The following is a 15,648-nucleotide window of genomic DNA, read 5'->3' on the forward strand; positions in this document are numbered from 1 at the left end:
AATAAAATAAAAATTAAAAAAGGAACATCTAAAACATCCCTTACCCCCGTCTCCCCATTATATTTCTTTTTTGTCTTAATTTTCTTACTCATCTGTCCTTACACTGGATAAAGGGAATATCAGTCACATGATTTTCACAATCACACTGTTAGACTGTAAAAGCTATATAGTTATACAATCATCTTCAAGAATCAAGGCTGCTGAATTACATTTCAGTGACTTCAGGCAGTTCCCTCTAGCTACTCCAATGCATGCAAAATTGAAATAAGATATCCCTATAATGCATAAGAAAAACTTCTCCAATGACCTTTCAACTCTATTTGAAATCTTTCAGTCACCTAAATTTTGTTTTGGTTCTTTTCTCTTTCCCCTTTTGGTCAAGAAACTTTATTCAATCCCATGATGCCTGGGCTAGGCTCATTCCACAGGACAGGTACCATGTTTCCAGGAAGATTTGCACCCCTGGGAGTGCAAATATCACACAATAGGGTGGGAAGGCATTGTGGAGTTGGCTTAGAGAGGCAGGCCACATCTGAGCAATAATAGAGTTTACCAGGGATGACTCTTAGGCATAATTAAAAGCAATCTAATCTTCTTCTTTGCAGGAATAAATTTCATAAGGGCAAGCCCCAAGATCAAGGGTTTTGTCTACTGAATTGCTAGTCCCCAATGCTTGTGAGAATATCAAGCCTTACCCAAGTGGAGAAGTTTAATATTTATACATTTTCCCCAGACCCTCAAGGGGGCTTTGCAAATACATTTTTAAGCTTCTGTCCAGATTACTCTGGGATGTATCGTGGCATCATACTATCTTGTACAAATCAATAAGTTCTCCCTCCCTATTCAAGGCTCCACGCAATTATAGTGTTCTAATAACTGACCATACAAGTTAAATTAGACAGTGTTCTATAGAAAATATAAATTTTGAATGGAATAAAAATCTCTTCATTTAGGGTGGTGCAACGGTGTTTCAGAGGCAGAGTTCTTGCCTGCCATGCCAGAGACCTGGGTTCGGTTCCCAGGGCCTGCCCATAAAAGCAAACAAACACACAAAAAAACCAAAAACTTCTTCCTTTGGCCTCACCCAGAGAATGAATTTGTAATATACATTCAATATCATTCTTTATCCTTTAGTCCAATTTACCTTAGTAAAATGTAATTCTCCATTGTGTTTTCATCTCTTCTATTGTACCTTTCATTCCCCTTGGTTCTGCCATTTGTGTTTTCAAGATTTTGAGTTCTTTCGTAGGTTTGCCCATGTCTTCTTTATATCCTTCATCTGTTTTACCATATCTTCTCTCAAATCACTGATTTTATTTTTGAATTGATTTAACATGCTTGACTATCTTTAAGTAGTTGCTTCCACTCCTCTATCTCATCATTCTTGGCTGGGCCATATCTTCATTTTTCCTAGTAGGGCTCTTAACTTTTGCCAGTGTCTAGGCTCTGATTTCCTTTATTAGTTTATTCTGGAGGTCATTTGCACCCTTTAACCTAGTGTTTTCTTGTTGGTGGGCTTTGTTCTCTCTTCTTTGCTATTCAGTTTAACTTATTCTACACCTCTAGCATAGCTTCTGTTAAACTGATCAGATTTTTCAGCTCTTGTTTTATTGGTTCTTTTCCTGTTAATACGGAAAAACTTTTTTTGAGGAGGTTCTTCCCAGATATGATCATCTCCAATCAGATTTTCCTCTACTAGGCAGGCCCAGGTCTCAGGGCTTTTATGTTTTAACTCTGTTATTTGTATCCTGTGATCTCTGTTTCTTAAGTTTGTTTCCAGCTAGTGATGTGATAGAATTTTCCTTGACTGCTAGAGGAATAAAAATGTCCTAGAGCAAAAATGTCCTTCAAACTTTGTAAGTTGGGCCTGTGTTGATCAGTGCTCTCCTTTAGAGATAGCCTTTAAACCGAGTAGATCAGCATGAATCTAAACTGCTGTGCGTCCTCTCTGTATTTAATAAAGATATCTCTAATATCAAGAACACGAGAGCGGTCATGTGAAGTCTACTTGTTAAAACAATCTGAAAAGCATTCATAATACCATCAAAATAGACTCACATCCCTTCGGTTTGTATTGTATGTCTTGAAGCCAGTAGTCTATTTTCCCAGACTGCTTCCATTTGACTGTTTCTTACATTGCTTTAGTTCATGGCACCTTGCTTTGTCCCATAGGGCAAGTTCTGGAAGGTGAGCCAGAGATAATTCTCCTCCTCAACCCTTCATGATCCCATCAGAAGTACTGGAACCAATGTACAAGCAACTGCTATAGGCAAATTCAGTTTAAGGACCAGGTATCCTAACTGAGAGCTAGTGGTTGCAGCCTAAGACAGAGAGAAGTGGGTGGGGCATGAGACCACATGGATAGCATGAACTTCCTCTTGCTTTCTCCCTCTTTAGTAGGGAAATTGTAGGTTTACAGAATAATCATGCATAACAGACAAGATTCTGATATATAACCCCATCACTAACTCCTTGCATTGGGATGGAACATTTTACAATTGTTGATAGCATAATTTTATAATTGTACTATTAACTGAAGTCCAAGATTTAAATTAACATTGACTGTGTAATGTAGTTCCAAGGATTTTAATAATTTTCATATTGTCACCATATACACAGTCTATCATTTCTGCTTTTAATCACATTCAGATATAAAATTCAGTGCTTCTAATTGCATTTACAACATTGTTCTACCATCATCACCATCCATAATGCAATACATTTTCATCATTCCAAATCAGTACACTATACTATATAAGACTTAATTTTCAATTCCATATCCCGGCTTTGTCCCCTAGTATTTCATATTCCATATTCTGAGTCCGTGATTTTGATTATTCTTATTGTTTCAAATCAGTGAAATCACACAATATTAGTCCTTTTGCATTGTAAAATACTCAACATGGTATTTTACAAAGTCATCAAAGTTGTCACCTGATTCAGGACTTCACTCTGTTTATACCTGAAAAAATATTTGCTTATATGTATATACCACATGCTGTTTTTCCATTCATCAGTTGACGGACATGAGTTACTTTCATCTTTTGGCAACTGTGAATTATATTGCTATGATCATTGGTGTGCAAATATCTTTTAGAAGCCCTGATATGATTTCTTTTGGGTATATTCCAAGTAGTAGGATTGCTAGGTCTTACATTATTTTTATTCTTAGCTTTTTAATGAGCTGATAAACTGTCTTCCACAGCAGCTGCACCATTTTACATTGCCCCCAGCATGAAAGATTGTTCATATTTCTTCACATTTTCTCTAATGCTTGTTATTTTCTACTTTATTCATATCAGCCCTTCTAATGGTTTGAACCAATATCTTAATGTGGTTTTGATTTGCATTTCCCTGATATGTAATGATGTTGAGCATATTTTCATGTCATTTATATGTTTTTGTTGGAGAGAATCTGGAAAAGTCTTCTGCCCATTAATCAATTTGATTATGTGTCTTTTTGCTGGTAAGATGAAGGATTTCTTTATGTATTTTAAATATTGAATGTTTTTCAGATATATGGTTTCCAAATATTTTCTCTGGTTGGGTATGTCATCATCTTACTTTCATGATAAAGTACTTTGAGGCACAAAAGATTTTGAGGTAACATTTATCTATATTGCGGTTATTATTGTTTGGGCTTTCAGTGTAATGTCTAGGAAATCATTGCCTCACACAAGGTCAAAAGAGATTCCTGAAGATTTTTTCTTGGCATTTTATAGTTCTAGCTCTTACTTTTATATCTTTGATCTATTTTGAGTTAATTTTTGTACATGGTATGGGGTATGGGCTTTCCTCCTCTTTTCCTTTTTATTCTTTCTTTTTTTTTTTTTTTTTGCACATACAGATCCAGGTTTCCTAGCACCATTTTTTGAAGAGACTATTCTTTTGTAATTGGTGGTCTTTGCCCCATGTAAAAAATGCAATCGTCATATATGTGAGGTTGCTTCTGAACTCTCAGTTCAATTCAGTTGAACTCTATGTCTGTTTTCATGTCATCTGTGATTACTGTGGCTTTGTAATAAACTTTAAGATTGAGAATTGTGAGTCCTCCAACTCATTCTTCTTTTCCAAAATGATTTTAGCCATGTTGGGCTCCTTACCAACCCATATAAATTTGATGTTTGTCTTTTCCGTTTCTGTAAAGAAAGTTGTAGGAATTATGATTTAGATTACCTGGAGTCTATAAATTGAATTGACTAGCATTGACATCTTAATGAAATTTGGGCTTCCAGTCCATGAACATGGAATGTGCTTCCCTTTGTTGAGGTCTTCTTTGTTTTTTTTAAAGCAATATTTTGTAGTTTTCTCTGAAGAAGTCCCTTACATCCTTGATTAGATTCGTTCTTAGATATTTGATTCTTTTACTTCCTATTTGAAGGGAATTTCTTTTTCTAGATTTCTTCTTCCCATTGTTCATTGCTTGTATATAGAATCACTACTGAAATTTTAGCGTTGATATTGTATCTTGCTACTTGGCTGAATTCATTTATTAGCTCTTGGAACTTCATGTGGATTTTTCAGTATCTTCTGTATATAGGATCATATCATCTAGAAATAGGGCAAGTTTTACTTCTTCCTTTCTGGTTTGGGTGCCTTTTATTTATTTTTCTTTCCTAATAGCTCTGGCAAGAATTTCCAGTAAAATATTGACTGACAGTGGTGAGAGTGTGTATCCTTGTCTTATGCCTGACCTTAGAAGAAAAGCTTCCATCCTTTATCCATTATGTAGGACGTTAGCTGTGGGCTTTTCATATATGCCTTTTATCATGTCAAAGAAGTTTCCTTCCATTCCCAGTGTTCTAATTGTTTTTATCAAGAAAGGGATCTGGATTTTGTCCAAAGCCTTTTGCATGTCAATTGAGATGATCAAGTGTTCTCTTTTTTTACTACATCATGTTACTGTGATGTACTACATTAGGTGATTTTTAAATATTCAATGAACCTTTCATACCATGGATAAATCTCACTTGATCATGGTGTTTAATTCTTTTAATATGCTATTGGATTCTGTTTACTAGTATTTTGTTGCAGATAATTGCATCCATAGTCAAAGAGATACTGACTTTCATTTTCTTCTCTTGTGGCATATTTATCTGGTTTGGTATGAGAGATGTTGGCCTTATAGAATGAATTATAGAGTATTCTCTTCTCTATAATTTTTTTTGGATAGTTTCAGAAGAATTTAGATGTAAGTCTTCTTGGAATGTTTGGTAGAGGTCATCTGTCTAGCCATCTGGTGCTGGGCTTTTCCTTACTTGGAAGTTTTTGATTACTGACACAGTCTCTTTCCAAGTAGTTTGTTTGTGAGACTTCAATTTGTTTTTGAGTCAGTGTAGGTAGTCTGTGTATTTCTAGGAATTTGTCCATTCCATCTAGATGAACTAATCAGTGGTATATAGTTATTCATATTATCTTCTTATACTCTTTTAAATTCCAGTTAGGTCATTAGTAATGTCCCCTTTTCATTTCTGATTTTAGTATTTGTAACCTCAATGTTTTTGTTTTGCTTTTTGTCAGTCTAGCTAAAGGTTTGCTAATTTTATTGATCTTTTCAAAAAATCGACTTTTGATTTTATTGACTCTATTTATTTATTTATTTTTTCTATTTGATTTGTCTCTCTTCTAATCTTTGTTATTTAAGTTCTCCAGCTCTCTTTGGGTTAATTTGCTTCTTTTTTCTAGTTCTTCCAATTTTGAGGTTAGCTTTCTGAATTGAAATCTTTCTTTTTGCGTAATGTAAGAATTTAGGGTTATAAATTTCTCTCTCAGGATTTCCTTTGCTGCATCCAGATTTTGATATATCGTGTTTTCATTTTATTTATCCTCAAGATATTTCCTAATTTCCCACCTGATTTCCAGTTCAAACTATTCATTGTATAATAGTTCCTTATTTAATTTCATATATCTGTGTGCTTTCCATTTCTCCCCTGTTACTATTTTCTAGCTTCATTCCATTGTGGTTGGAGAACATGCATTGTGTGATCTCAATATTTTTCAGTTTGTTGAGACTTGTATTGTGACCTGACATATGACCTGTCCTGGAAAATGGTCTGTGTTCTCTCCAGAAACATATGCATTCTGCTTTTGTTGGGTGAAGTATTCTATATGTGTTTGTGAGATCTAATTAGATATATACAGTACCATTCAATTCTTATATTTCTTTATTGATCTTCTGACTAGATGATCATATACTAATTTATCCATTATTTTGGATAGAAACATATTAAAGTCTCTTACTATAGCTATAGAAGTGTGACTTCTTCATGCAAATCTGTCAATATTTGCTCATGTATTTTGGGGGTCTCCTGTTAGATGCATATATAATTGATAATTGTTACAACTTTTTGTTGTTTTGTCTTGTTTATTAGAATATAATGACCATCACTGACATTCTAACTTTTTTTTTAACTTAACATCTATTTTTAGCTTATTTTGTATAGTTACTGAGCTCGCTTTTGTTTACCCATGGTAAGCATGGCTTATTTTTTTCCATTCTTTCATTTTCAACCTTCTTGCATATTTGAATTTAAATTGACTCATACTTAAAAAAAATCCATTCTGGCTATCTCTGCCTTTTGACTCAATACTTTAATCCATTTATATTTACTGTCACTACTGATAGTATAGGACTTTCTTCTGACATTTTAGTCCTTGCAGTTCATATAACATTTCTTCCCTCACTTTCACTAAAGCCTACTTTTGTAATTATTTGCTTTTTTGTGTTGTACCATATTGAGAGACTTTTCATTTCCATGGGGATATATTTTTCATTTATTTTCTTTGTGTTTATCATTGTGCGAAAATTTAACTACTAAAGTTTCCTCAGCTGTGCACATAGGCTGCGTTGTTGATTGCCCTTGCTCTCGCAGTTTGCGCGTGGGTGCTGGTGGCTCCACTCGCCATTATAGGCAAATATTCCGATATGGAGCATGTCTTTTCCCATTGGAACCTCTGCTTCCCATTGGGAATTTTAAGTATTGCCTTTTATTCTGAACCAGGCTTTGGATGACTGTTTTCATCATCTTTGGAGCAAAGCTCTTTTCAAAGCCTGTGCTGATGGAGCGGCCAACTGCTTATATGACATCACGCAAGGAGCGCATGAAAAATTTTTCTTGAATTCATCAATGGAGATTTTTTTATTTTTATTTTTACGCCATATGGCAGGGGTCACATTTCTTTCTTTTCCATGTGAATATCCCAGTATTATAGCACCATTTTGAATTTTTGTTGTTTGTTTTGCTTGTTTGTTTTTGGGAAGTACTTGGGCTGGGAATTGAACCCAGGAACAGGCGAGAATTGTACCGCTGAACTACCCTTACACTCCAATCAATGGAGATTTTTATTCTATTAGGCCTGAAGTCAGAAAGTACTACAGCATTAAGGATTGTGAGCTGATTTCAACTCCTGATCAAGATCACACTAACTTGACCATGTGCCTCCAAGTGCTCCAAAAGAAGATAAAAGGGAAAGATCCAGAGGTTGATTTGATTGTGACAACTGGGAGGACTTGGTGGACATTTTGACCAGATTATGGCATCTATGAACACCCTCTTTTCAAGTAACTGATATTACTCTTTTGCCAATTATAATAGTTCAAGAAAAATCTGTCATCTACCTGCTCCAACCAGGAAAGCATAAGTTGCAGTTAAACAGTGTAATGGAAGGTGATTGGTAAGGTCTTATATCTGTTGGACAGCCTTGCAATCACGTTACCACAACAGGCCTAAAGTGGAAGCTCACAGATCACGTGTTCGGTTTTGGAATACTAGTCAGTACTTCCAATTCCTACGATGGATCTGGAGTAGTGACTGTGGAAACTGACCAGCCGTCCTCTGGACTATGGCCATCAAAGACTAACCTATGGACCAGCATCGACCAGCATGCATAGATGTGCCTCTACCTTACCTCATCACCAATGATTTATTGCTCAATAAGAGCAGTTCACCTGGGTTAACCAGAATGAATCTATACTTCCTCAAGAAGCTGCCAATTCAGATAATCTAAGCAACATTATCTATGACAAATCTGAATTTTACAGTAAGAGGCAAAATCATTATTTATTAGGCAAGAAGATAAGTTCTATTGTGTAAACTAATGTTAATCTTTCCATTATAAAATGTAGTAGTGATTATCCTTTATTGTGTTAATAATCATTCTTTTTATTTTAGAAAATTGTTTTTAATTTTGTTGCGGATAAAACTCCTTGGAGTCTAGCATATCACTAGCTCCTGATGCCCATTCTGAAATGCTTTTAACAATAAGAACTGCTTCTAAATGTCTTTTAATATTATATTTCTCTAAATAATTTATATCACTATTAACTGGAAAAAAATCTCTTCCAAATTGGGGTATTAAAACTATTCTATTGCACTCTGGACTATTACTGTAATTTGTATTATCTTTTAAAAAATAAATCAAGTCATTGACCTCCAGACTTTGAGTACAGATCATTATGTAAGTTATAGTGAAGAGAGAAATGACATGAAAGATAAATAATTCTTGAAGCCCATTCTACTAACACAACTCCTAAACTCACCTTCTGAAGTAAATACCCTAAAGTTTAATGGAATGACGGATCAAAATTGTCTGCATAGACTGAAAAAGTTGTGCAGAAGTAGCTTAAGCATAAAAATTCATTTTTTTCTGGGCACCTTAGGTAGAAAAAAGTTCTTGGTTCATAGATCACAATTTTATTCAAATACCAGAAAATATTTGATGATCCATGGGGATAAATGAATACGGTGTAATAAAGAACTTAGTGCTGAGAGCCTGAGGTTCCCTCTCATACTGAAGTTGTAAATACTAGCATTTTGCAGTTGTAAGGCAGGTAATGCCCATGGTTACTGACACAGAAAGGTTAAACAACCAGGCCCCTTGAATATATTCAAATTCTTTTATGCTGGGACCCTCTTCATTATATATATTTACTAAATCAAATGTTGCCATACAGATAATGATGTTCAAACATGAACCTGTTCAACACATTTTTTTTGCGTGGTTTTTTTGTTTTTGCAAGGGCAGGCACCTCGATGTGTTTTATGTACACACAATCCTTATGTTGCTTTAAGGAATGGGCCCTGCAGTTGTTTTCTTCTTGTTGCTAACAACTTTGATTATGAAAGGGCGGTGTGAGTCTCAGAGTGTAAATAAAAAAATGAAAAAGGGGTCTTTGGAACTAACATGAAATTCTGAACAATTACTCATTAGAAAAAAAATTATATGAAAGATACATAAATGTGATTGAAATCTGGATGTTAAATAAAAATATCAATGTGCAAAAAAAAAAAGATTAACATCCTGTATATGTAACAGTGTTTTTGGTTTGATACCAACTTAATTTTTAATAGCATGCACAAATAATTCTCCTTTACCCTTTTCTCCCACTCATTATTCTTGTACTAGCTAGTACTTTTATCTCTGTACACTGAATGTCCATAACCATAGAGATATCATTATTTTTCATAATAATTCAAACCAGCTTATTAAATAGATGTGTATTGCAATATTTTAGGCACTAATAGTCACCATGATCTCATTACCTGTTACTTCCCATGTACAATTTTACACAAAGAATGAAGAGCTATTTAATTTTACTTCACTGCATCAAAATCTGACTTGTATGTGTAGTGAGAAATTTAATTCCTCTTACAGACTGAATTAAAGGGTTTTGTGACAAAGCAGTCACTTTCCCCAATATTTGTATCATCAGTAGCAAAGCAGTGTTCAGGAAATGCCTGACATGTACCAATTCCAAAAATACTCATTAAAATATCATTAATTTATATGCATTTGCATTTTAGTACCTGCAGGAAGTAACAAGTAGCATTACACACTGTGCCAGTTTGAAACTGTTATGTACCCCTGAAAAGCCTTGTTCTTTAATCTTGATTTAATATTTTATGATGGGACCTTGTGGATTGGATTGATTACATGGAGATGTGAAACACCCAGTTGTGGGTGGGACCTTTTAATTAGGTGGAGATGTGACTCTGCCCATTCAAGGTGGATCTTGATTAGTTTAATGGGGACCTTTAAAAAAGGAAACACTGTGGAGAAAGGTGAGAGTCAACAGAGATGCAGGCATTTGGAAATGCTTGGAGTGCTGACAGAGAGCAGATGGCTAGACATGGACGTTTGGAGATGCAGAATACAGGAGACACTGCCATGTGCATTCCCATGAGAAGTTAAGCAAGCTAGAACCCAGAGTTGTGTCCTGGAGGAGCCAAGTGAAGGCCCAGAGATGTTTAGTGAGGAAACCACAGGCATCAGAAGCTAGAAGCAGTGTAATGGGAACAAGGAACAGCAGATACCTGGCATGTGCCTTTCCATGTGACAGACATCGACCTTTCTTAAGTCAAGGCATCTTTCTCTGGGTGCCTTAGTTTGAACATTTTTATGGCCTTAAAACTGTAATCTTGCAACTTAATAAATTCCCTTTTTATAAACTGCTCCATTTTTGATATATTGCATTCTGGCAGCATTTAGCAAACTAAAACAAACACTAAACAATACAACTACAATAATACTGGCATTTATAATTACCCAAATTCTTACCTTTATCACAGGATTTTATTTCTTCTATGCCATTCCAAACAACTGTTTAGTGTCCTTTCCTTTAGGTCTGAAGAACTCCCTTTTACTTTTATTTTAGGGCAGTTCTGTTGGTGATGAACTCCTTCAGCTTTTGTTTATCTGATATGTCTTAATCCCTCATTTATGAAAGAATATCTCACCATTATATAAATTATTGGCTTATAATTGTATTCTTTCAGCTCTTTAAGTATTTCAAACCATTTCCTTTTTGCTCCCATGGTTTATGATGAGAAATAGGCACTCAATTCAATAGGGATTGCCTTGTACAAAATGTACTGCTTTTCTCTCAGGCTTTTAGAACTATCCATTTAACCTTTTCATTTGATAGTGCGATCAACATCTGAGAGGATATATATTTTTTCTTCATATTTATCCTTTTCTGTGTTGTCTGGGCTTCCTGGATGTGTCTGATGTCATTTGCTATATTTGAGAACTTTTCTGTCATGCTTTCTTTGAATATTCCTTATGCCCCTTTGTTTCTTCTTTCTTCTTCTTGGAATCCCACAATACAAATACTGGTGCACGTCAAGGTGTCCCGGTGGTATCTTAGGCTATTTTCATTTTTAATCATTCTTTTTTCTTTCTGCACCTCATCCTGACTAATTTCAATTGTTTTATCTTTGAGTTCACTGGTTCTTTCTTCTGCCACTTTTGAAATCCTCTTGAAATCCTCCTGTGCATTTTTCATTTTAGTTATGTGGTCTTCAATCTTTTTTAAAGAATCTAACTCTTTTTTAAGACTCACGTATTGCTCCTTCATGTTTTCATGATACCGTTTTGTTCATTCTCCGTATTTTTCTTCATCTCCTTGAGTATTTACAAGTATATTTTAAAAAAGCTTTCTTTGGTATTTTGGTGTTTTCTTATTTCATCCCCTTCCTTTGGGAGGACCATCATTTCCTGTTTCTGTGTTTTTCTTGTACTCTTTTGTTGAACACTGTACATTTTAATATTTCAAAATGTAAACTCTGGGATTTACTCCCTGAGATATCTGTTTATTGGTTTTATGACAGAGATTATCTTGAGCTTCTGTTTTCCTTGTGGTTTGTCTTTGGAGATAAATATCACATAATAGGCGTCCCAGTAAGGTAAGAACTAAGGTTAGGAAAGAAGAAGGGAATGGACCAGGACATGGTTAGTGTGAGGGATGACAGAATAGACATCAGCTTTACAGAGATTAATTAAAAATGAGGAATGCAGTTCCAAGCATGGGTGATACAAATTTTGTTCCTTGGAAAAGAGTCACTGTGTTACCTAAAATTTTCTTCCTCATTTCAGCTGTCCCTGCATAGACCACCACTGTGGCTCCTACCACCACCTCTGCTGCCAGGACTGCTGCTGCTATTACCACTGTTTTAGTTAGATGCCAGCCTTTGTGTTTCCTTTATCTGTCTGCTGGACTCCCAGGGTTTCTTTTTTTAATTGTAGGATACTTTGGTGGGGAGATGTTGATAATAGAATAAGAAGCATGAGAAAAACCCTGTTTTCATCTTATTGCTCTCTTATTCCTTCTGGTTTGCCGAAGCTTGTTAGCAAACTAGAGAGCGGAGGAACATGGACATTTTGTCTTCTTGACAACCATATTATTTACATGGTTTTTAAAATGTTGGTGTATAATAAAGGTTACTTCATCTTTGGCAGTAATATAACTGGAAAGACCTCAAATAAGGTTACTGTGTGGCAAGGTGAGTGTGTTTCTTTGCTACAATCAGCAAATTTATTTCCTGCTTTGAAAAGCTTATATAATGGAAAATAGCTTCATTGTTATGCTCCCCTGGGCTCTTAAGGGAAACTCTTTTAAGTGTTCTTAAGGTTATTTCTGGTACTACTGGAATTCATGGAGGGTCAATACAGTTTTCCTGTTCTTGCTTCATTATACTTCTGCTTCACCTTTCATATGCATCATTACAGATTTTGTTGAGTTGAATATTTATTGTGATTGTGATATGAATTTTACATAAAAATATATTTTTAAATTTACAGCATGTATATGAAGTAGAAAATGTAATGATGAGTAATGGTAATCATTTCCTTCAATAAATGGGGTGTAAGAAAAGGGTTTTAGGATTGAACCCATATAATTTTAATTCCACTGTGACTTTTCCAAACTTTGCTTTCCACTATGTCTGTATCTGGGTCTTTGCTCAATGTCTGGTTCATGGAATTGTACTGAGCAGCCCATGACTGAGAAGATGATCTCTTTTCCCTTGTCAGAGAAAGTTGGAATGCTTTCTGTCCTATTGCATAAGGAATGCATCCTTGTCTCATTCCTGTTCAAGCCACAGCTTTCAGGCTACCTAGCATTTATCTAGCACTGTAGCTTCTAATTTTTTTTTTCAGGATTTGATTGAAGAGGATCTTTCCTCTAATCTTAATTCTAGGAACCTAACTACAGATCCCTTAGATTGCGTTGATTCAATGCCTATGACATTTGTTACTCTCCTTGTAGATGCTATGGAAACAAACCTTCTGATTTTTTTTGTCATCCTCTTGAAAATATGTTTTTTATTTTGCAAATATATTTACATGGCCTCAGACTTTACATAAACCATTTCTTAAGATAGAATCAGCCACATGTCTAGACTTGAACATTACCCGTGTCTTCAGTTGAGCCAGAACGTGCACTCATTTTATTTCCTCTGATTGCCTGTCACACCTTGGACAACTGTACCATTCCTAATCAGTTTATCTGCTTTCAAATTAAGAATAATCATGGACAGTAATTAAAATTGGATGTTGTTTCTTTACTGATATTGTGTTCATTATGTCTAATGGAGGAGAAGTAAAAGTACTTTAGACATATTCATACCATATGTGTGTCTGTTGGTTGAAAATAAATTCAACAAAATTTCAGGGTCTTTTGCTGCAGTTAGATTTCTGGGTACTGTTGATGTGGGTCATGTTGAGACACCCCTTCTAAGGTGAAGGATAAGTGTTCGCATCTAGCCCCTCCCACAATCAAAAAAGGAGGCACCAAATCTCCTTTTGATTCTGTAGCTTCTCATTCTCTGAAAGTGTCCTTTAATTAAAATTCCTCTCTTGCTTTCTTATTGTAATTTTGATTCAGGGCTTAAAGCAAATTTTGTCATGAGCTTTCTGTCTCTTGTTAAACTTCCCTCTGTATGTAACAAAGGGGTTTTGATTTAACTCTTTCTTTCATAATCAAATTTTCCCTACCTGGACTTCTGTCTCTGCACTCCTATCACTGCTACTGTTTGTATCACAAGTTATCTTGCTTTAAAATATTTTTTTAGAAAATTTGTAATTTTATAGAAAATTTTGTAGAATGTAGAGTTCCCACATACCCCTCCCCATTAGTAATACTGTGTATTATTGGGGTATATTTTTTAGAAATGATAAAAGAATATTATTATAATTGTACTAACTATAGTCCATAATTTACATTAGGTTTCACTGCTTCTATTAAACATTGCTATGGTTTTTCTTTAAAAAATTTTTATTCCATTGGCATATACACAACCTAAAGTTTCCCCTTTTTATCTACATCACTTTCACAATGTTGTGCTACCATCATCACTGTCCATTACCAAACCTTTTCCATCACCCCAAACAGAAATTCTGTACCAATTAAGCATTAGCTCTCCATTTCTTAGCTCTATCATGGTTCCTGGTAACCAGTATTCTAGTTTCCCTGAATCTATTAATTTGCATATTCTAATTATTTCATATCAGTGAGATCATACTGTATTTGCCTTTTTTGTCTGATTTATTTTAGTCATCATGATTTGACTCTTCCTTTCATAATCAATTTTGTCCAACCTACTTTTTGTGTGTGAACTCCAGTAGCCACTATTGTTTAGATAACATGAGTTATCTTTTAATGAAATATTATTAAATAATTACCAATACTTTTTCTTTTAAAAAATATAATGAACTTAAAGAGAAAGTATAATATTTTGCTATAAAATTAATCATTGCAGAACCAGACGTTATCTCTAACATACACTTGCCAGATTCACAAATGCCCATTACCTCCTTTAAATGACTTTTGACTGTTTGGGCAAATATTCATTTTACCCAATTCAGAGATTGGAATGCAGTTGTCCATTCTCCCTTATGGACAAGGTATAGTCTTGTGCACCAGACTCTGGCAATCTCCATCATGCTTCTCTGAACATGAGTACTATCTGACTAGGCTGTGTATGTTCTGGGTATATGTGAGTTTTTCACACATCCAGCATTCAAGGTTGAGCAGTATTTGTAGGACTAAATTCTGATCAATTAGAGCATTTAACTGGCTTCAATTGCTCTTTCTGTTATTGTAATTCATAGAATTTGGTGTTTGGAGTCATCAGTGGATCTGATGCAGTTCTCATCAAACCAATCTTGTTGCATTTGTGGCAGTATTTCTATGTCCTTCTACTTTCTATCTTTCCCTAGCCCTCCTAATGGTTTTTGAGCTATCTTCTTGTCTCAGCAAGTTATTTTTCTGCGTATGTAAGTTTGTAATAACAACCTTGATCAAGACACAGTAATTTTTGCTTTATTTTACACAGTTATATCTTGTCTACATGCCTGCATGCTATTCGTTGTTGTAATAACTGTGTAAAGAGCGAATTACACTAATATTTTGCCAGATGTCTTAAAAATATTTGTTCCCACTATATAACATGGTTTTCAGGTTAAGTTTTAACTATTATAAAATGTTCTATCATTCAACAAATCCATTTAATCTTAGTACTTTCAGATTATTGCCTGGCACTGCTTATTTAAAGTAATGCAGCAGTAAGTACTTTCATGCACTAGCTTTTCTCTTCCTTGAAATCTATTCTTAGGATCCTGCCTATGTGTGGCTTTTGTATGCCTTACCATATTACTTTCCAAAATATTGTCCTAAACACAGCCACTACTTTCTCACAAATTTCCATGCGTAATACAAAGAATATTTGTGGAGAAGTCAGATGCCCATTTCTTTATTTATTTATCAGAAAAATCATTCTGCACTAAAATCGTAGACCTTATTGAACTACTTCAGTTAACAAAACTGAGATCCAAATTCATGTGTGATATGTCCAGTTTTACAATGTTAGT

The 15,648-nt window shown here is 34.8% G+C and overlaps 1 pseudogene; it reads left to right on the forward strand.

Moving 5' to 3' along the window:
- Positions 1-6,925: 6,925 nt before the first annotated feature.
- On the forward strand, positions 6,926-7,860 carry LOC143689997 (thiamine pyrophosphokinase 1-like; annotated as a pseudogene).
- The last annotated feature ends 7,788 nt before the right edge of the window (positions 7,861-15,648 follow it).

This window comes from Tamandua tetradactyla, chromosome 7 (genome assembly GCF_023851605.1).
Source record: "Tamandua tetradactyla isolate mTamTet1 chromosome 7, mTamTet1.pri, whole genome shotgun sequence".
Taxonomy (NCBI): Eukaryota; Metazoa; Chordata; class Mammalia; order Pilosa; family Myrmecophagidae; genus Tamandua; species Tamandua tetradactyla.